The sequence below is a fragment of the Rhinolophus sinicus genome, chromosome 18 (genome assembly GCF_057876585.1).
Source record: "Rhinolophus sinicus isolate RSI-liver-muscle chromosome 18, RSI-T2T, whole genome shotgun sequence".
In the NCBI taxonomy this organism is placed as follows: Eukaryota; Metazoa; Chordata; class Mammalia; order Chiroptera; family Rhinolophidae; genus Rhinolophus; species Rhinolophus sinicus.
Window position 1 is genome coordinate 68,787,895 of NC_142518.1, and position 24,060 is coordinate 68,811,954.

The following is a 24,060-nucleotide window of genomic DNA, read 5'->3' on the forward strand; positions in this document are numbered from 1 at the left end:
AGTAGCCACTAGAAGAAGACTTGTGTTTGGGAAACAGGTAGATTACCACTTCTATTGCAAATCACCAAATCATCCATTTCATATACACTGAAGTAGAAAAACCCATAGAATTATCTTCAGATTTAGGATTATAGTAAACAATATGTATAAATATAATGAGTAGAGTTATTAAATTCCCCACAAGAAAGGGCAATAAAAACAATAGTATTTTTTCCCAGTTGTCAAGCAAAAATTTTTTGCTGTGATGATGGTCAAAACCAAAGCATACAATAGGTTATTTGTGTTTCCTACTTACATTTTTAACTCCAAGAATACTAAAGTTACTAGGAAAGTAATAATCGCATGAATATTTTCAACTTCAGAATTTTACAGGTATTTCACATAACCCATATTTAGATATAATTTCTTGCATGTACATGAACTGATGAATGTGTAAATTTTTACCATACATGATGAAAAAATTAATAAATCGATTCATACCTCTGTAATGTTAAATTGTCTACAGCAGAAACCTTCACTAGCTATTGTAGACTGCTTTTTTCAGGTTTTATTTTGGACCAAAATTCACAGAAAATATATTTTTCATCTTGACTTAGTGGGAACATACATGTTTATAGCTGAAACCAACAAATAATACCTGTAACCAAGTACATATTTTATTCTATTCATCTTTAAACTCTCATTTGGTTTGCTTTCAAAAAATGCTGGTAAAGTCTACTAAAGTGATGTTACAACCCACTGATGGGCTCCATCTCCAATGGGTTAAGCTCCAAAACAGAGGTTCAGCAGGTGGTAATTGATGGACCCTGCCTTCCTCCGTATACCTGGAGGACTGATGGTATAGGGGAATCTTTTATAAGAGCACTTAATCCCATTCATGAGCCTCTGCCATCATGACCTAATCACCCCAAAGTCCCTACCTCCAACTACCATGACGTTGGGGATTAGTTTCAACATACAAATTTTGGAGGAACACAAACATTCGATCTTTAGCTTCGTGGTTTCATCTATTTCTCCTTGCAGTTCTAGCAGTTTTTGGCTCACGTAATTTGATGCTCTTCTGTTAGGCACATACACATCAAGGATTATCATGTCTTCTTAGAGAATTAACCTCTTCATCGTTCTATCATAGGCATCTAATCCTGATAACATCCCTTCCTCTAAGGTCTGCTCTGCTTGAAATAAATATACCTATTCCCACTTTCTTTTGATTACGGTTTGCGTAGTTTATACCTTTCGCTATACCTTTACTTTTGATCTGTATGTATCTTTATATTTAAAGTGGGTTTCCCAACATATTGGGTCTTTCTTGCTCTTTGATACACTCTGACATCTCTGTCTTCTAATTAGTGTATTGAGACCATTGATATTTAACACGATTAATGATATAGTGGGATTAATCACTACCATATTTGTTACTGTTTTCTATTTATTGCCTTTGTTTTCTGTTTCTGTTTTTCTCTTGCACTCTTTTCCTGCCATTTGTGGTTTTAACTGAAGATATCATTAGAACTCCCTTTTCTCTTCGTAGCATATCAATTACACCTTTGTTTTCTTTTCAGGGGCTGCACTAGGGTTTGCCGTATGGGACCCTGATGTCTTCACTCTTGCTCCAGGAACCCGTCTAGCACACTCGGCATCACATTTGGTTTTTCTCTATCAGCTCCTGTTTCTGGGGCTCAGAGTGCACACCCTTCTGTGATGTTCCACTAGAAGGGAAAGTCGGGGAGGTGGGGATGAGACAGCACATGGAACAGAGAGGAACGTGAGAGCATGGGAGAAGCACATGACGTGCAAGGGAAGGGGTGAAGATGTGCTTGCCTGTCCCCACTCAGGTCACTGGAAGCTGTGCAATGGCGCTTTGCCCCTCCCCTGGCTCCATCACACGGCCCCCTCCCCTCACAGCAGGGACACTGAGGCTCACACATCATGGAAATGTCGGTTTATCCCCGCTTGCGATTACCTGTCCAAGTATTCCCTCTGGTAGTCATGCTATGATGTTAATTTCCCAGGCATCGCATTGACAGAATGAAGGAGGGAAAAAGGAATGGCCACCTACCATTTTGAGGGCCTATTGGATGCCACATGCTGTAGGTTGTCTTTTTCACAAAGTTTTTCTCTTTATTTAAATCCTCAGAGCAATGTTGGGAGGTGGACATCATTACTTCCTTTCTACTCGTGGGAAGGCATTAAGGCTCACAGAGTAGAGTACACAAAGAATTCCAGGGAGGCGTCAAATGGACACAGAAGCCAACTTGTTGGGGCTCATACTGGCCAATTCTGTGACAATGTGAGCATCAAAATGCATAATCATGCTGCCCGATGGTAACCCTTTGAGAGAAGCAGGAATCTATGAGCATGCTAATATCAATAAATACATGACTACGTGAAGAATTGATGTGGAGAAGGGAAAGCTGTACCCAACATTTGAAAGTCAATTTATAAACCTAGAAGGAATGACAGAATTACAAAAGCAACAGTTAACAGCTATCATAGTAATGAGTAATTCAGGCAAGAATCATGAACGAATTTTCAGTCTGTACCAAAACCCCACAGGAGTCACCGAGTCGCCACGGTAAGCATGCTGGCCAAGGAAAGCTGGGAAAAAACAAACAGCAACCATCCTGATCAGTTTCCTAATGTGTGCTAGGAATTGAGCAGGGCTGATGAAACACATGGTAATTAACCTCAAATATTCCTCGTGATAAATATTCCTCACAGATTTACCAGTACACACACACACACACACACACACGCATTCATACACGCTCTCTCCCTCTTTTCCTTGTCATCCAAGAACCCAGGATCGTCGAGGTGGATTTGTTCGAGAATAAAGAAGAAAATTCCACAATTCAATTCAAATCACACTGATAAATTAAAAGCTACCAAACTATTTAATTTCAGTGACTAATTTTATTGAGATGAGTCATCGAACTTTCTCTGGGACATTTTTCTCCGTAGCTTCAGTACCTTGTCAGTAATATTTAAAAGTTGATGTGGAAATCTAAGCAAAACAAATGTTGTGTTGGTAAATTTTATTTGTCAACATGGCAGGGCCACAGTGCCCAGATATTTGACCAAACACTATTATGGATGTGTCTTTGAGAGTGTTTTTGAATGAGATCTACATTTAATGGGTGGACTGAGTAAAGCCTCAGCACCCCCATGTTGTGGGTGGGCCTCACCTAATCAGTGGAAGGCCTGAATTCCCCTGAGCCAGAGGGAACTCTGCCAGGAGACAGCACTCTGGACTTTATCTAAAAGTGAAGCTCTGCCTGTCTCACCAGCAGACTGCCTTCACTCTCCCGTAGTACTTTCCCGAGTCTCACACCTGCCACCATCTCCCATCAGATTTTGAACTCACCGAGCCTCCACAGTCTCATGAGTCAATTCCTTAAAATATCGCTATCTATATATAAACATCACGTTGACTCTGTTTCTCTGAAGGACCCCGACCAATACATATATTAAGCATCAAGTATCTATTCCATCCTAGAGTAACTTGTGCTTGCAACCAAAAAGATTCAGGGGTAACTTTTGGTGAAGACGGTCCAGTAAAACTACACTTGTAATATCTGAAAAGGGTAATAAAAACTACTAGCATTGGCAATAGCATCAAAAAGTATGAACTACATAGAGATAATCTATGTGGCACATCTATGTCCACAGATGTGCAAGGCCTGTCCTCTGAATGTTATGAGAAAGCTCCCTTTCTATAAAAGTTTTAAGCCTCCCTCCCTATACTGTATTTCCCTGAAAATAAGACTGGGTGGGTCTTATACTAATTTTTGCTTTAAAGACGCATTAGGGCTTATTTTTAGGTGATGTCTTATTTTTTTCATGTACAATAATCTACATTTATTCATGTACGACAATCTACATGTATTCATTTATTCATGTACAAAAATCTGCATTTATTCAAATACAGTCATGTCATCTTCTTCTGGAACATCGTCATAACTCTCTAAACCCCGAATTCCGGCTTGAATTTCTTGTGACTCCATTTCCTGTAGAACCATTGGCCCCAGTCTCTCATGTCCAGCAATAGAGCTCTCCTTAAATGAGCACTTCTTGTCAATGTAGCCTGCTCATAGTGCACTGGCAACACAGCTGTCAGTGATTGTATCCCAGGAATTCTTCACCCAAGTCACGACCTCTTACAGGCTAGGCTTCACAAAGTTTCCATGCTGATTTCTCTCAATTCTGTTTTCAATGTAGTCATTGATTTCCATGTGCAGATGGTCCTTGAATGGCTCGTTTACTGCAATATCAAGAGTCTGAAGATAGGCAGTCATTCCTTCGGGAATCATTATTTGATCTATTCTCTCTGTAAGGAAGTTCCTCATGTCTTTAGCGCGGTGAGGGCTGGCTGAATCTCAGACTAGCAGACCTCTTTGGCCACCTTGCAAAACAAGTGGCAGCATTAAATCGATCCACTTCCTTATAACTGCTTGTGTGCACCAGGCTTTTTCAGCTTCAAGAACATAAATGCCTGAAACACGTTCAACCTTATCTTTCTTGCTCTTAGTGATGATTAGAGGTGGGGCTTTCTTTCCATCCAGACGAATTGTCAAAATACAGGTAACACGTGCACTTTCGTAACCAGTGGAGGGAATGTATTTTGACGAGGCTCCCCTCTGATAAATTGTCATTTGAGATCGTTGGCCCATAAACACTGCAGTTGCATCCATAGCAATCATGTTGGAGAGTTGCTATTTAGAAAACAAAGGAATTGAATGCAAGTGCTCGTTTAATAACTTCAGTATCTTCCAGCTTGAACAGTGTTGTGGATCTTAGAGATAGTTCATATCGCTGAAGGAAGCCACACAGCCAGTGTTGTGATGCTTTGAATTCTTCTGGGGATATTTCTAACTGTGGTGCTATTGCAAGGGCAAATGCTTGAATATCAGCCCTGCGCACAACCAAAGCCTTTGCTCTCCTGTCAGCAATCCATTCACAGATGATGTCTTCCAGCTCAGGAAATAATGGTTGCTGACCTGATCCACACTTGCACTTCTTAGCATTTCCCTCGTCCACCTGTTGAGTGAGGTTATTGTACTCTGCTCTCCATTTTCGGACCATTTGGAGATCCAACTTCTCTTTGCAGAAAGCCGTAAGATTCTTGCCCCAGGAGTCCTCCAAGATTCCCTTCTTATACTGGACGGAATAGCTCTTTCTTTTTGCACCCATCTTGTCTGGGGGTCAAAATAGTATTCCTTTTAAATCTACCATTAAATCAAGTGTTAATTGAAGACTTACGAGACAGGAGTGACAACAAAAATGATGGTCCACACAAAAGTTAAGAATGATGGTGCACACAAAAGCAACGAAAAATTGCAGGCACCAAAATTCAGAAAACATTTATTTCACACGAGTGCATTAAGTATGTCCATTACAACACACGACGTGTTGAATTATGCAGACTCATGTTAGACACAACCACATCCGTTCGTTATCAAGTGAGCACGTTATTCATGTGTTGTGTCTGTACTCGGATTGGTCATTCGGCAGTAAGTCTCGAGTTCATCTGTTTACATACGCATTTACCTCTCGTCCAAAGGTGCCCACTTGGATATTTACAAATACTTAATTATAATTTATATTATCATTTATTTTAAGTATTAAGGTCAATAATATTATTTATTTATATTTAATTACATATTAATATTATTATTTTATAATTCAATACTTCTGTCATGTGTTGCAATGGATGTACTAAATGCGTCCATTTGGCTGACGATTTTAACTGGGGCTTATTATTGGGGTAGGGCTTATATTATGAGCATCCTGAAAAATCATGCTAGGGCTTATTTTCCAGTTAGGTTTTATTTTGGGGGAAATACAGTGAAATTTTAAGTCTACTTCCCCTAGTTTCTTAGCTCCTTAGTCCGTGGTCTTAATCACTCTTCCAATCAGTTTCTTAGTCCTAAACTAAAGATTGGTCCTCGCCCAAATCACAAAATGTTTCTCACCCCCACTTCAGATAACTACTTAAAAACTTGTTAACTATAATCATGGTAGCCCAGCATTTCCCCAGACCACTCCAGACCTAACTCTTGGATAAACAAACAGCATCCCAGAAACCAAATGGGTTTTGACACTCCTCCAGGACAGTCCATACCTAATCTCTGGGTAAAGTTAAAATAATTAGGCTTCAAGTCCTACTCCTGGAGCCAGCGTTTTTAATATATTAATTAACATCTGTCTGTCCTCATCTAGGGTACGAGTTATGTCCCAGCGAGGCTTCCAATGCACTCCAACCAAGACAGATATGAGACCCCTCTCTTCTTTATTTAAGAACAGATAGGGCAAGAGTTTCATGAATCCCCATTAGGTGGGAACAGCTCTTCCCCCCTTCTCATCTTGAAGCAGATACAGAAGAAGAGACCTCCCATCCTTCAACTTCCCACAGAGATTTATGGGGGTCATGTCTCTCAGGGAAAATAAAGCAGGCAGTTAGAGACAGGCGTTGGGTCTCTGCATTACTGCACGTCCAACACAATCTACAGGGAGCACCACCTAGAGACCTCCCAAATTCTTCCCTTATCTGCCCTAAGCATTAACCACTGGTAGAGGCCACCACGACCTCCACTTCACCCTAGCCTCATTATACCATCATTGTAATGTCATACATATGCTTAGAAGTTCATTAATATCATTGTAACAGACTGAACTCTGGGAAAGGACATGCGCAGTCTAAGAGGATGAGGTAATAGCCCCTTATTTATCACAGGTGTCAATCAAGTGGTCCCGCGCTTGGAAGAGAACAGCCCATCCCAGAGGATAAAAAAGATAAAATCCCCAGGCTCCTGCGAGTCACTGCCTCTTGAGCTCTTGAGCCTTGCCTTTGCTCAGGCCACTCCAAACACTTTGGAGTGTACTTTCCCTTCTAATAATGAACTCTGAGCCTTTTGAGCCTTGCTTTTGCTCAGGGCCCACTCCAAATTCTTTGGAGTGTACTTTTTCTCCTAATAATAATGCCACCTTGAGCCCTTTGAGCCTTGAATAGATTTTCTTTGTGTTCGGCCCGCTCCTAATTCTTTGGAGTGTACTGTCTCTTCTAATAAACTTTTTCAACACTTTACCTCTGTGTTTCATTCAATTCTTTGCTCGAGATGCCAAGAACCTGGACACTGCACCAAGGAGGGCCCAACCCCCGGGAATGTAGTGCCTATGATTCCCAATTTTCCTTCCCAAGGCCCGGGTTCAACCCCCGGTGTGGGAAGCTAGCCAGACTCCGCCGGGTTCGACCCCCAGTGTGAGAGCCAAGCCCGGGAACCGCTAGGTTTGACCTCTGGTGCAGAAGCCAAGCCTGGACATCTCACCGAGAAGGGTAACATGAACACTCTGGTAATATGAACACCACAAAAAATTGCAGAGAAAAATTAAAGAAAGCCTAAATAAACAGAGGGATGTACCGTCTTCATGGGTCACAAGACTCAGTATTGTTAAAATGTCTATTCCCTTTAAACTGATCTACAGGCTCAGTGCAATCCCAATCAAAATCCTAACAGACATTTTTTTTTAAAGAAATTGAGAGGCTTGTTCTAAAAGTCATGTGGGGGGCGGACAGGTGGTTCAGTTGGTTAGAGCATGAGCTCTGGTCAACGGGGCTGCCGGTTTGATTCCCACATGGGCCAGAGAGCTGCGCCCTCCGCTACTAGAATGAAGTCAGTGAGCTGCCGCTCAGCTCCCGGGTGGCCAGATGGCTCAGTTGGTTGGCGTGCGTGTTCTCAACCACAAGGTTGCCAGTTCGACTCCTTGACTCCAGCAAGGGATGGTGGGCTGTGCCCCCTGCAACTAACAACGGCAACTGGACCTGGAGCTGAGCTGCGCCCTCCACAACTAAGATTGAAAGGACAACAACTTGACTTGGAAAAATCCTGGAAGTACACACTCTTCCCCAATAAAGTCCTGTTCCCCTACCCCCCCCCAAAAAAAAAAAAAAAAAAAAAAGAATAGTGGCTTCCTTGTAAGGTTATCCCTAAAGCAGGAGAAAGTGTTTCAGGACACCCTCTTTGAAGAACACTTCTCAAAGTGAATAAATACCCCTTGCTCTGATTGTGTGCTCACCATGCCACCTTCTGAGGATATGGCTTTCCATGTGTCTCAGGGAGCAGTTTGTAGCAATACCTTCTCATTCCCTTAACAAGCATGATTGCAGTGGAGGCTTGTCTTGTAGAAGGGGTTAGGAATACATTTGTAAATTCCAGGAGTAGGATGAAAATCATACATCATGAAAATTTCTCTTGGAAATCCCTTCAAGAAAGAATTGAATTAATGTTTGAAATCTATACCCACACACAAACTCACACACAGAGACAACAGCCAAAATTATAACAAAGTCCTACCAAACCTCAACGATCAGCAAATCCCTATCTTATCCAATGATTACAGACAGAAGAAGAGGGAGAGTTCACCAAACCACACATTTCCACTTCTGTTTAACAAACCCCACCGAACTAATAGCATTTTTTTGTCTCTCAAGATTCTGTGGATTGGCTGGGCTCAGCTGGGTGTTTTTCTGCTCTATGTGGAGTCTATCACCTGCGGCTGCAGTCATATGGTAGTTCCACTAGGTTGGGACATCAGAGAGAGCTCACTCACCTGGTCGAAACAATTGGTGTTGACATCTGCTGGGGGCTCAGCTGGGCCTGTTGACTAGAGCACCTTGGTTCGCTTCCAAATCCCTCCAGGTGTAAGGGTGCCAGATTAAATTTAACCCATTTAAATTTGAATTTCAGATAAACAACAAATAATTTTTAGTGTAAGTATGTCACACGCAATATCTTGTTCATCTGAAATTGAAATTCAACTGGGTGTTCTGTATGTTTACTTGCTAAATGGGAACCCAAGGGGAGGAGCCTGTGCATTTGTAAGTTTAACAACAGACCTTCTGAGATGATTCTTCCAGTGGGGCTGACCTGAGAAAAATTAAGAAGTCAGATTTGGCAATAATGACAAAAGCTGTTAATACCTAATGCTGGTGGAATGGACACACATACACTGTTGGTGCCAAATGGGCATATCCATTTTCTGGGGCCCATATTATTACAGCTGAACAACCTGAGTGGCCTATGATACAGAAGTCCTATTTCCACCCACAAGGGATATTCATATGAGGGTTTAGAAAAGGATCCCCAGGGTGATTCTGACCAGTGATCTGGTTAAGGGGCCCTGGCTGAGAGGGCAGGTCAAAACCACATGAGTTCCCAGATCCAGGGAGGAAAAACAGCTACTATTTACAGAGCATATTATTTAGAGGGGCCCAGCTCCAGGTTCTTCATGTTGGATTTAATCCTTATGACAACTGTGATGGTGAGGTATCGCTATCTTCTCTTCACAGATGTGTGTGACTCCAAAGCACAGACACGAATGGCAAAGAGCTTACATGCTCCCCATGCCACCGCCAGAGCCAGAGATGGAAACTGGCAGCCTGGGCACCTGTAGTTGCTGGTGGCAGAGCATTAACAAAGGGATCAGGGCATATACTGCTGAGGTGGTTAATCTCTGCTCTCCCTATGTTTACCCTCCTTGCAGCAAGGCGCCAGGCTTGTGCCCCTTCCCCCTGCCTTAGGGAAGGTTTGTGAGGGGGCTGGAAGCAGAGCGTGTCTGAAGCCTGTGTTTTTTCCATCCTTTGTGAAAACGTAAACTTATGGAAACGATTGGGCTGTTTGTACTTGGTAGAGAGGAAAGAGCATCTGTGAATACAGAGAGGGAAAGAAGATTTCTTCCAGACAGGGATGAGGATGGAGGTCTACAAGGCCCTCCAGGAGTAGAGACCAGAGCACTGCTCCATATCAACACTTTGGTGGCTCCATGGATGGTCCATCGAGGCTGGGCATCCAGTCTTGACAGATTTTCTAGTGTGGATCGAGGGATAGATGGAGCAGGAATGGGATTGCAGCTTTTGCCCTAATCACAATATACCATGCATTCTCAACAGAGGTGACATTGCCCCCAAGGGGCCTAATGTTGGTTCTTGGGGTCAGGGTTTTCATAGATATTACAATGGTCTGTGAACCTCCAAAGGACCATAGCATATAAACAAATAAACTATGGCTGTGATATTAAAAAATTCACATTCCCCTGGGGAGTGGGGTTAGAGTAATGAGGCAAAAAATGTCTGAAAAGGTTCCTGGGGGGTGATAACGGAAAAAGTTTAACAAACATTGCATATAATCAGTGACCTCTTATGCAGATGATGGGCCACCAGCAGTTAGGGACAGGTCATTTAAACATCCCCATGGGTACTCATTTAACAACAACCACTCTTGGTGTTGGCAATGGTGATGATGATAGAAATGAAATCCTGACCCCCTGGTCAAGAGAATTTGGTATAAGGATTATGTGAATTGACTGCTTTTTAAAGATGGTAGATAGAAAAGGAACAGTCAGAACAGGTGTTTCCTCTGAGAAAGATGACATGGAAGGCAGGTAATTAATATTTACAAAATTAATGTAAACAAGTGGTACTCTAAATTGTGTCTCCTTTAATCTTAACACTTTTTCAAGTTACCTATTTAATCCTATAATTCAGACCAAGGTAGGAAGTTAGAACAGGTTAAGGAAATCAGGGAAACTGTTTTGAATGCCTACTCAGTAGTAGAACCTGAAATTAATTTAAAGTTTTTCCCATTGTGTCCTGAAGCCATCAGGGATCTGAATGTTCTAATCTCTCTGGGCACATGCTACCCAGGATATTGCTTAATTTATTAATAATGACCTATATCACTCTTAAAGTAGAATATTACTGCAAATTTTAAAACACTGTGAATGGCATATTTTTCATTCCCACTGCCTCCTACCCCAATTTGGGACTCATAGAGATCTAGGGGGGAAGTGAATATGAAGATACAGCTGAATGGGTTTCTAAAAGCATGGCAAATATTGGAAAACCATAGTAAAATATAACATTGACTGATGGAGCTTTCAATATTATAGCTATCGTAGATATCTATGTAGATTTCAAAGTAGATATAATACCTTAGGCAAATATATATAGCATGGGAGGGGAGTGTAAGTAGACCTATAAGGTGAGGTTTCTACATATCCATCGAAGTGGTAAAGTATTAATTCTAAATACATTGTGAAAAGTTAAGTAGATAGTTTGTAATCCATAAAGCAACAACAAAAATACAAAGAGATATATACAAAGAGATATATTCAAAATCACAATAGAAAAATGTAAATGGAGTACTGAAAAGCATTCAAATAAGCCAAAGGAAGGCAATAAAGGGAAAACAGGGTAAATGAAAAACAGAAGGGACAAACAAAAAACAAATAATAAAGTGGTAGTTCTAAATTGAAACTTATCAATAATTACATTGTCAATGGTCTAAATATGTAATGAAATGACTGAGATTGTAAGAATGGATGTAAAAAATAAAAAATGGCCCAACTATACTCGTATGTTGTCTACAAGAAACTCACTTCAAATATAGTGATATAGGTAGCTTAAAAGTAAAGGGATGGATGAAAATATACGATAGAAACACTTCAGAGAAAGTGGGAGTAGCCTGCATTATCAGACAATATAGACTTAAAATCAAACACAATTACCGGGTATAAAGAGGGTCAGTCAGTTCACCAAGAAGATAAAACAATTTTAAATATGTATTATATCTAGCAACAGAGTCTCAAAGTACATGAAGCAAAACTGACAGAACTAAAAGGGGAATAGACAAATCCACAATTATACTTGGGGTCTTTAACATTCCTCTCTCAGGAATAGATAGAACTATTAATAGTAGACAAAAAAGCAGCAAAGTTATAGATAAACTGAACACCACCATCAATGAACTGGATCTAACTGACGTTTTGAACACTCCACCCCAAAACAGCAGAATACACACTCTTTTCAAATACACATGGAACATTGGGCAAGATAGATAATCTCTTGGGTCATATAACAAACCTTAACAAATTTAAAGAATTGAAATCAAACAAAATGTGTTATCTGACAATAATGGAATAAAACTAGAAATCAATAATAGAAAGATAACAGGAAAATCTCCAAGAGCTTGGAAACTAAACACATATTTAATTAATTCATGGGTCAAAGAGGAAGACTCAAGGGAAGTAAAAAATACATAGGACAGAATTAAAATGAAAATACCAAATGAAAACCTACAGCTATCAAAATTTGGGAGTCAGAAAACCAAATAGGTCATTGTCAGGATCCGGGTGGAGAAAATGGGTTGACTGCAAAGGAACACAAAATAACTTTTTTTGGCATGATATCTTGATTGTTGTGATGGTCACCCAACTATATGCATTTTTGAAGTCTTACAGAACTGTATACTAAAAGGAATGAATTTTATTTTCTCTAAATCATACCTTAATGAAAATAATTTTAAAGCATGCACCTTGTTAAGTGAAAAACATAAGTAGCAGATCAGTGTTATTCTGTGATTCCAATTTTGTATCTAAAAATGAATAAATGAATCAGTTGATGAATAGACCAATGTATTTATTCATGTATATGTATTTCAATATGCATAGAAAAACGTATGCAAAGTACAGCTCAAATGATAGCAGTGGTTATCTTTGAGGAGTGGGATGGGGGTATATAGGTCAAGAAAGAGACTTTGACTTTGTCTGGCAGTGGGGCATTTTAAACCACACGTAGGGCAGCCAGATGGCTCAGTTGGTTAGAGCGTGAGCTCTTAACAACAGGGTTACCAGTTCGATTTCCACATGAGCCAGTGAGCTGCGCCCTCCACAACTAGATTGAAGACAACGAGCTGCCGCTGAGCTTCTGGCGGGGCGGCTGGATGGGTCAGTTGGTTAGAGTGCGGGCTCTCAACAACAAGGTTGCCGGTGCAATTCCCACATGGGATGGTGGGCTGTGCCACCTGCAAATAAAGATTGAAAACAGCGACTGGACTTGGAGCTGAGCTGCGCCCTCCACAACTAGATTGGAGGACAACGACTTGGAGCTGATGTGTACTGGAGAAACATACTCTTTCCCAATATTCCCCAATAAAAAATTTAAAAAAACATACACATAAATTATTTATATTTATGCTCCGTTGTGGAACAGTATATATGGAAGGTATTCTGATAAGCAGTAAGGGTACTGAGTTATATTCAATATAAACTTAAAAGACATTTGTCTAATTCTTTGTTCCACTAAAATGAATGTAGGAATGAGAACTAGCTCCATATGGTTTATGATCTAAAAATGCAAAAAATAAAATCATGTTCCGTGGCTACAGCTAAAAATTTAAATAAATGTAATCTGTGTTCCTTCTGAATTATAGTCCATTAAGGGAAAATGTTATGTCCTGAGTCAATAATAATAGTATCTTTTAAAGAACATGAAATGTTCAGGAACTGTGGCTGGGTGTGGCTATAACAGGGAAAATGTCAGAGGAGGAGACATAGGATTCTTATCATGAACAAGAGAAGAATTTCTAGTGTTTGAGATCCAGACAAGGGAAGTGGGGCTATGTGTCTCAGTGATCTCTGTCTTTCCTTAGCAGGAGCAACAGATTGGCCTGAACTCAATGAACGATCAGCTGCCTCCCACCCTCTTTACCTCATGCAATACATTCACTGGAGTGGGGAGAATCAGGAGAGTGAGCCGCCAGCCCAAGTCCTGTCATGTGTCTTCATCACCACTGTCACCAGTCCAATGTCAGTTGTCCACAGTAACAAGGACACATTTCTGTCACCTCAGCAGCAGAAGGTCCATCCACAAGGCTTCTCTTCATGGCTGCTCTGCTCTGCTCACAAGGAAGCATGTGATTTCTACTCTGAGTCTAACACCTTCCTGGATTCTAAAAGCAAGTGTGCCCATACCTGTTTACAAACTCTCCAGTGTCTTGCCAGAGCTCAGCAGGTAAAATGCAAATTCCTGACCACTATCTAGAGGGCCCTGTCAGCTCTGGCCCCTGCCTTCTTCACTACCCCTATCTGGGGCCATTCCCCTTCTCACACTCACTCTGTCACACTGGCCTCACTCTATTCCAAAAAGGCCAAGCTACTTCCCATCCCAGGTCCTTTGTACATGATGCTACCTCTGCTTGGGAGTCTCTCCCACCCTAGCTCTCTCATTTTCAAACTTCAAGTTACCTTTTAAATGTACCATGTTTCCCCAAAAATAAGACCTAGCCAGACAATCAGCTCTAATGCGTCTTTTGGAGCAAAAATTAATAGAAGACCCGGTCTTATTTTACCATAATATAAGACCCAGTCTTACATAATGTAATACTTATATTTTACTATAAGACCCGATCTTATATAATATAATATTATAGGACCGGGTCTTATATTAATTTTTGCTCTAAAAGACGCATTAGAGCTGATTGTCTGGCTAGATCTTATTTTCAGGGTATTAGGTTGGAGCAAAAGTAATTGCAGTTTTTGCAATTATTTGTAACCTTTTAAACCACAATTACTCTTGTACCCACCTAATAATTTAATGTAATGTAATTTCTCCGAAAGGATTTCTGTGCCATCTAAATTAGATCCCCACTATTGTTCTCTTTCATAGGATGCTGGACTTTGCCCCACGAAGGCCACTGGAGCAAAAGTACTTGACAAAGAAGGGAGAAATGCAAGTAAAGCAGATGGCATAGTGCCTGGAATATTGTAGATATTCAATCCAGGTAGCACAGCATCATTGACCTGGCTCACTGGTGCAATTCTCTTAGGTAGCTGAGGAGAGGAAAGAGGAAATGACTCACCCAAGGTCCTGTCACAGTGAAGGCTCAGGCACTGAGACTCAGACAGTGCTTGTGACTCTTGTGCCAGTGTCCCTCCCTGCTGATCCACAGTCACTAAATGCCTCATCTTTCTGGAGCTCCAAGAAGGTCCCAGACTCCCAGCTCATGTACATGCTTGAATTAAACCCACTGGACCCAAAGAGGCCAGAGCAAAGACACAATAATTCAACTGGAAAGACTATTTTTCTCCCATCCCACTCCATCAGACATCTCATTCTTGTGATAGCATTCTTTATCACAGAAATGGCCCTGAATCGGTTACATAATATACATAACTGTATTTGTTTTACTTCTTTTAACATTCCCCAAATGCTCTGTAAAACATAGTGACAATCTTAAGGTTAAAACAAAAATCTCTCTTGGGCCAGGCCGATGGCTCAGGAGGTTAGACCTCCAAGCTCCTAACTCTGAAGGCTGCCGGTTCGATTCCCATATGGGCCAGTGGGCTCTCAACCACAAGGTTGCCAGTTCAATTCCTCAAGTCCCACAAAGGATGGTGGGCTCTGCCCCCTGCAACTAAGATTGAACACGGCACCTTGAGCTGAGTTGCCGCTGAGCTCCCGGATGGCTCAGTTGGTTGGAGCACGTCCTCTCAACCACAAGGTTGCCGGTTCGACTCATGCAAGGGATGGTGGGCTGCACCCCCTGCAACTAGCAACTAGCAACGGCAACTGGACCTGGAGCTGAGCTGCGCCCTCCACAACTAAGACTGAAAGGACAACAACTTGAAGCTGAACAGCACTCTCCACAACTAAGATTGAAAGGACAACAACTTGACTTGGGGAAAAAAAAAGTCCTGGAAGTACACACTGTTCCCCAATAAAGTCCTGTTCCCCTTCCCCAATAAAATCTTTAAAAAAAAAAAAAAAAGAAAAGAAAATATCTCTTAAAGAGAGGAAAAGATGGAATGGGAAGGAAAAAACATTTGCTACCTATCTATATATTCTAGATATTCTCTTTGATATCATTTTACAGACTATAAGAGTAAGGTGCAGAGAGGTTAAGTATACATTCCAGTCACATAGCTACTAAGAGAAAGAGCTATGACAGTCCCCATGTGCTTGACTCAGGCGTGTATTTGGAGCCAGGCACCTCACCTCCTCTTTAGACAATTTACAGCAGTGGGAACTCCCATATCTAACTAATTGGTTTGTGACCTGGTACATCAACTTCACAGAGCAATTTGGTCATATCTAGCAGATTGTACCTCTCTGATGACACCTCAAATGGACCTACAAGTATATACCCAGAACCCCTGGCAGGGTGCCCAAGGAGACCTGTACAAGAAAGGCCTCTGTACTACTCTTTTTAAAAGCACAAATTAAAAATAAGTCTCAAACATCCATCAATAGATTATTCTGGATAAATAAATCATGGCACAATCATACAACAGAATACAATAATATATCAATCAAGATGTAGGAACTAGAGCTATAGCAATTAGAATGTAAATGAAGCTCAAAAACAAAATGTGTGGTGAAAATTGCAAGTTACACAATGACACTAGTTAAATCCATGTACATATACTGGCAAAGACTTTTCCTATAAAGTTTTATTAAAATACAGATGTTTAGGACCTTCTTCAGACTTAATGAATCTCTTTTTTTTTATTAGTTTCAGTGCACAAGACAAAGCAAAACTTAGACGTTTATCATTTATATCCCTCACACTGTGTGAACCCCCCTCCCCCCATCCACTATCCCTCTGTACGTTCCCCAAATTAATTTTCAAACCCCCATGACCATCTTGTTGACATTCCTTTTTTTTCTTTTTTCCCCTCCTCCCCTCAACTCCGATTCAAGCTGCTGTTCTCAGTCTAGTTGTGGAGGACGCAGCTCCCTGGCACATGTCAGTATTATGAGCATTACACTCTACCCAGCTGAGGCAGTCAGTTGCCGGCCACCGGTCGGCCACTCACACCGGCTGCTGGCAGCTCACGGCAGCTCACCACAGCCCAGCTCCAGGTCCAGCCGTTGGTTGTTCACAATCATAGCTGTGGAGGGCGCAGCTCACTGGCTCATGTGGGAATTGAACCGGCAACCTCGGTGTTAGGAGCACAGCGCTCCAACCACCTGAGACACCTGGCCGCCCTATTTGACATTCTTTTGGTATATATTCTTACTGAATGCTTGGTATATTCATGGTATATTATGTCACTGGATTATTATAAGTTGAATCTTGAGATTTTTTTTCCTTTATAAAAATTGTTCATCTATTTTTTGTAAACCAGATGTAACATTCATTGTCTTAATTGAAAATATGTGTAATAATGATTCTAGTACACATTTTGTCTAAAACTTTGTGGATTGGCTTTAGTCTTTTTGCATGCCACCACAGAAACAAGAAAATTTCCTTGTCAAATTGCATTATTTTCCTTTTTTTTTTTTTTTTTTTAATTGGGGAGTTTTGGGGAACTGTGTGTTTCTCGAGGGCCCATCAGCTTCATGTCAATATCCTTCAATCTAGTTGTGGAAGGCGCAGCTCAGCTCCAAGTCCAGTCGCCATTTTCAATCTTAGTTGCAGGGGGCGCAGCCCACTATCCCATGCGAGAATTGAACCGGCAGTTGTGTTGTTCAGAGCTTGCAGCTGTAACCAACTGAGCCATCCAGCCACCCCTCTGGAAGCTCAGTGGCAGCTTGTTGTCTTCAGTCTAGTTGTGGAGGGTGCAGTTCACTGGCCCATGTGGGAATCGAACCGGTAACCCTATTGTTAAGAGCTTGCACTCTAACCAACTGAGCCATCCGGCTGCTCCAAAATATTCAAGTTTCATGGATGGCGTTGCAGGCAATCCCAGGTGTGTCACCACTGACCACTCCTTCCTGGAGAGGTGGGATTCTCTTGTTCTTACTTGGCCATTGTCTGAACTGTCATGGTGACACAGAGGTTGGAGATTATTTCCCTGCTCGTAAATGCTAATACTGTTAAAATCTATTACAATTAGCTGTAGCTGCACCTTTTCTTAAGAATGATCTCATCTCCTCCTTTGTTTCTGTACTTCCTCTTTCCCTTCCTTTCCCTCCCTCCCCCCCCTTCCCCGTTCTTTCTGCCTTAGGTAACACTACAATTCAACTCAATTCTGACACTCTCTACCTGGAGATGGTGTCAGACTTCATAGGTTAAGCATTCAATCCTGTAAGACTCCCCTTCTCCCAGTTTTTCAGACACCAAATGCAAGTCCAGGTTGTCACCTGTGCTTCTGACCAATCAACTATAGATTTGGAGGTCCCAACAACCCCTTCCTTGGGTTCATTAATTTGCTATAGTGGTTCACAGAATGCAGAGAAACATTTAATTTACTAAATTCCTGTTTATTATAAAAGGATATAACTCAGGAACGGCCAGATGGAAGAGATGTGGGAAGTGGTGCAGAGCTTCCCAGTCTCTCCAGGTGCACCACTCTCCCCAAATCTCCACGTGTTCACCAACCTGGAAGCTCTGTGGCCCCATCCTTCTGGGTATTTATGGAGGTTTCATTACATAGGCATAATTGATTAAATCCTTAGCTATTGGTGATTGAATTCAATCTCTAGCCAGTCTCTCCGGCCCAGAGATGGGGGGGAGGGCAGGATTAAAAGTTCCAACCTCTAATCACCAGGCCGGTTCCCCTGGCAACCAGCCCATTCTTTTGTTACCTAGAGGCTTCCCAATTCATCTCATTAACATAACAAAAGACAGCTTTATGGCTGTCATCACTTAGGAAATTTCAACGGCTTTAGAAGCCCCGTGCCAGGAATAGGGACAAAGACCAAATATATATTTCTTATTATAAATGACAATGTCATATCTACAAATAGTTTTTGTTTTACTCTTACCTTGCCTGAAGACTTGAAAATCCTGTGCAGGCCAGAGATTGTATTTTTCAAGAAAGGACTGTCTCAGAGCCCTGTGGAAATGGATGTCAGCACAAAGACAAGATGACCGATTTGGTTAGTAAAGAAAACAATGAGCCCTTTTTAGATTCAGACAGTGCATTACTTACACAGACATTAAAAAAGATGAGTAGCCAAATGTTAGGAAAGGGCCAGGAGAGCAGTTTCCTGGCTCTCGGCCTCATGTGGAGACATGCTGGCTCGGGTAGTAGTTGGCCATTAGCTGTAACCAGTTGGCCATTAGTCACTATTGTTTTGTATATAGTAACTGCCCTGTCTATGTTAGCAAGCACGGATGTTGTGGATACTACTTCCTGTGTCTCTCCTGGCCGCCAGCAAGACTGGTGCAGGACGATCCCTCGATCCCTCGTTGGGGTATTGGCAGATGTTTGCTTTTGTGTCTCAACCAGCTGCTATCGAGAATATAGTGGTATGAACCCCCATCCATGGCTCCGTTGTTGCTCCTTTTCGGCCTCAACGTCTCCTGTGTTCACCTGCCGGGAGCTGAGCCCCAGTATTACACCAAAGGTTATAGTTCCCTTGTCCCTTGCAGTGGGAAAAAAAAGGGGGGCCAGATGATTGCAATAAGGATGATAGCACACCCTGTTTCTGAGGAGTCAACTTTAGCTGTCCTGCAGCTAAAGTTGCATAGCTTACAGCTGGTACCTCGAAGGAGAGAGGTAGAAAGATACATCTCATCAGAATGGAGGAGGCAAAAAATAAGAAACTCTCCAGATAACCTGCTAAGTGGGGCTGGGTGAGTGGGAAATGGTGTGGTGGTAACATCTCCTCAGAAGCCTTGTGTGCTCTTAAGCTCTGGGAAGACCAAAAGACATTCTTGCATGACTTAGATGAGCAATGGTTCAAGCCTTGCCTGCATGGCCAATGGGGATACATGCAAAGCTGTTGGGGTGCTGGAAAGGAGCTGTTACTGAGCAAAGGCCCACTGCTAGATCCACAAAGGAGCCAAAACTATGATACTGGCCTGTGAGAAAAGAAAGAGCTATTTATTTAATGCTGAGTCAACTCACAGGAGGAGACACTGCTCAAATGTGTCTACCCGATCTGGGGTCTGGACAAGTTTTGAGGGTTAGGGAGAACAGGATGGCATGAGGTAATGCTGGCGGGGCAAGTTTTGATTGGAGGGTTTTGGAACTTGGCCAATTATGGCATTGGGTCCAGGAGCAAGAGAAAGTACAAAGCAATTCCAATCTGGTAGGGTTTGATTGATGAGTTGAAAGACCTCTCACTTCTGCTTCTTTGTAAAAGGCTCCAGTGGCCACACTTCCATTACTGGAGTAAGATTCTTGGTTCCAGAGTCATCATGGGGATGATGGTGGCATATGTGTAGTGCTGTCTCTGTAAAATAACACAGGAATTGCATTAATCACCAATCTGCTTCAAGGGAACAAAAGGAGTGTGCTGTTCACTCTTTCTCCAAAAAGGACTATGCTAGGTATTTCAGCCTATTGACACTTGAAAGAGTGCATTTGTGGATACCAGCTTCTGAAGTCAGTGCTTCAACAACTTATCATGCCAATGGACTGAGTCATGATTTCCAGAATGCTTTTTAGTTGAGAAGCAGATGGGTTCATGAGACCAGTAACCCAAGATTCAGCAGAACAAGAGTTAATTGTGTAGGTCTGAATGACCTGATGAGGGATGATTATAGTTTTTGTTTGGAATATTGTTAATGAAACCAAGGGTCCTTGTGATTTTGATTAAATTTACCTTTAAATTCTAACTCTAGAAATCATAGCTCTCTCTATTTCTATACTGGTGAGAGACCTAGCCTTTTCCTCAGATAATCAGCAACCCCCGAGGCAGCAGAAGACAGTAGCCCAGACCTGACTAATGATCACAAGGTCTAGACCTCTGGCAGGCTACACATAACATCTTTTTTTTAATTTATATTTTAAATCTATTGGGGTGACAATTGTTAGTAAAATTACATAGATTTCAGGTGTACAATTCTGTATTACATCATCTATAAATCCCATTGTGTGTTCACCACCCAGAGTCAGTTCTCCTTCCATCACCATATATTTGATCCCCCTTACCCTCATCTCCCACCCCCCTCCCCCCTTACCCTCTGGTAACCACTAAACTATTGTCTGTGTCTATGAGTTTCTGTTTCTCATTTGTTTGTCTTGTTCTTTTGTTGTTTTTGGTTTAAATACCACATATCAGTGAAATCACATGGTTCTCTGCTTTGTCTGTCTGACTTATTTCGCTCAGCATTACACTCTCAAGATCCATCCATGTTGTCACAAATGCTCCTATATCATCTTTTCTTACGGCCGAATAGTATTTCATTGTGTATATATACCACAACTTCTTTATCCATTCATCTATCGAAGGACATTTTGGTTGTTTCCATGTCTTGGCCACCGTAAACAAAGCTGCAATGAACATTGGAGCACACGTGTCTTTATCTCTAAATGTTTTCAGATTTTTTGGGTAGATACCCAGGAGAAGGATTGCTGGGTCATATGGCAATTCTATTCGTAACTTTTTGAAGAACCTCCACACTGCCTTCCATAACGGCTACACCAGTCTGCATTCCCACCAACAGTGTATGAGGGTTCCTTGTTCTCCACAGCCTCTCCAACACTTGTTACTATTTGTCTTGTTGATGATAGCCATTCTGACGGGGGTGAGGTGATATCTCATTGTGGTTTTTATTTGCATTTCTCTGATGATTAGTGATGTTGAGCATTTTTTCATATGTCTATTTGCCATTTGTATGTCCTCTTTGGAGAAATGTCTCTTCAGGTCCTCTGCCCATTTCTCAATTGGGTTGTTTGTTTTTTTGTTGTTGAGTTCCATGAGTTCCTTGTATATTCTGCATATTAGCCCCTTATGGGAGGCACTGTTTGCAAAAATCGTCTCCCATTTAGTTGGTGGCCTCTTTCTTTTGTCGATGGTTTCTTTGGCTGTGCAGAAGCTTTTAAGTTTCATATAGTTCCATTTGTTTATTTTAGCTTTTACTTCCATTGCCTTTGGAGTCAAATTCATAAAATGCTCTTTGAACCCAAGGTCCATAAGTTTAGTACCTATGTTTTCTTCTATGCAGTTTATTGTGTCAGGTCTTATGCTTAAGTCTTCGATCCATTTTTAATTAACTTTGGAACATGGTGACAAACAGCAGTCCAGTTTCATTCTTTTGCACGTGGCTATCCAATTCTCCCAGCACCATTTATTGAAGAGGCTGTCTTTTCTCCATTGTATGTTTTTAGCTTCTTTGTCAAAAATTATCTGTCCATATTTATGTGGTTTTATTTCTGGGTTCTCAATTCTATTCCATTGGTCTATGTGTCTGTTTTTCTGCCAATACCATGCTGTTTTGATTATTGTAGCCCTGTAGTACAAGCCAAAGTCAGGAAGTGTGATACCTCCAGTATTGTTCTTTTTTCTTAAGATTGCTTCGGCTATTCGGGGTCTTTTGTGATTCCAAACAAATCTGATGATTTTTGGTTCTATTTCTTTAAAATGTGCCATTGGGATTTTGATGGGGATTGCATTGAATCTGTATATTGCTTTGGGTAATATGGCCATTTTAACTGTGTTGATTCTTCCAATCCATGAGCACGGAATGTCTTTCCATTTCTTTGTGTCTTCTTCAATTTCTTTCAAAAATGTCTTACAGTTTTCAGCATATAGGTTTTTCACGTCCTTGGTTAAGTTTATTCCTAGGTATTTTATTCTTTTTGCTGCAATTGCAAAAGGAATTGTTTTTTGTATTTCTTTTTCTGAAATTTCATTGTTAGTATATAGGAAAGCAATGGACTTTTGTACGTTGATTTTGTAGCCAGCAACTTTACTGTATTCGTTGATTGTTTCTAATAGCTTTTTGGTGGAGTCTTTAGGGTTTTCTATACATAGCATCATGTCATCTGCAAAGAGTGATAATTTAACTTCTTCATTCCCAATTTGGATGCCTTTTATTTCTTTCTCTTGCCTGATTGCTCTGGCAAGGACTTCCAACACTATATTCAAAAGCAGAGGTGATAGGGGACAGCCCTGTCGTGTTCCTGAATGTAGAGCAAAGGGCTTCAGTTTTTCATCATTAATTATGAGATTAGCAGAGGGCTTGTCATATATGGCCTTTATTATGTTAAGGTACTTTCCTTCTATACCTATTTTATTAAGTGTTTTAATCATAAATGGATGTTGTATCTTGTCAAATGCTTTTTCTGCATCAATTGATATAATCATATGATTTTTGTCCTTTATTTTGTTTATGTGATGTATCACATTGATGGATTTGCGGATGTTGAACCATCCTTGTGACCCGGGGATGAACCCCACTTGGTCGTCATGAATAATCCTTTTAATGCATTATTGTATTTGATTTGCTAGAATTTTATTTAGGATTTTTGCATCGGTATTCATCAGAGATATTGGTCTGTAGTTTGCTTTTTTTGTGCTGTCCTTACCAGGTACACATAACATCTTGACCTAAGTTGTTTCAGTTCCTTACCCCTAAGGTGGAACAACTCCCTGGCTATTTTCCGATGAAACCAGACAGAGGGACACTGGAACAGACCTTAGAGCTCTCCTCAAGACCTGAAGAAATGATTTATTACCCTTACCTCACCTCTGACCAATCAGCTCCCAGCACAACCTCAACCCCCTAAACCACAGTGTCCTGTGATTTTGCCCTATATAATCTGACCCACACGCCATCAGGGAGTTCAGGCTTTTGAGCATTCTCCTGGGTACTGCCATTCATAATAAAATAGCCAGTCTTTCTCCATTGCAATTCTCAGTGTTTAGTGTTTGGTTCTGCTATCTCCAGATGGACAAACTTTCTGTTTAGTAACATTGATAGTGTTTTGATCTTCTATGTTCTAGATATATAATGTGGCCCTATGTCTTTCTTACACTATCTATAACCCATAACAATTTACTAGATGCTGTGTTTGTAAAGTGAAATAAAACATTTGTAAATGACTTTTTTCTCACTGATTTCGAACTCTATAGAATTTACAAACTCTAATTGGGTCTTCTTACTTTTCATGGCAATGAAAAGTCATTTACAATTAGTATTTGTAGAGGTTCAATAAGAACATGTTCTCCTTTTTACCAGGATATAATTGGAAACTTTGGTTATACAACTAAGGCCTTACCTGAATGTCACATTTGAGAATGATGTTCATTTAATCAGGTATGACAAGCTACAGTTAGAGAATTAAGGTTGACCGTAGGGAGCCCACTGAAGAAAACTGGTGAGACCCTGTTGGCTTACAGAGTCTCCAGTCATATAGGTGAGAAAGGAAGGTCACTTACTGGCAGGCCAAGAATTCTGAGACAGTTTGGTAACCTTGAAAAAATAGAATTTGCCCAACTTATACATACTGCAGGTGAAAGAAATCTGGTGGAGTTTTCCGGAAAACTGGCGGCGTGAGGTGAGCCTCTGTAAAGCTCCCCTGGAATTTACAACGAATCGAACAACA

The 24,060-nt window shown here is 41.1% G+C and overlaps 1 long non-coding RNA gene across 1 annotated transcript in view; it reads right to left on the minus strand.

Annotated features, from left to right (window-relative positions):
* Window positions 1–19,582: 19,582 nt before the first annotated feature.
* Window positions 19,583–24,060, minus strand: part of LOC148754648 (uncharacterized) — a 52,028-nt gene continuing 47,550 nt past the window's right edge. The window contains exon 2 of the long non-coding RNA XR_016019983.1: window positions 19,583–19,960. This is a non-coding gene — a long non-coding RNA (uncharacterized LOC148754648). The remainder of the gene's footprint in view (window positions 19,961–24,060) is intronic.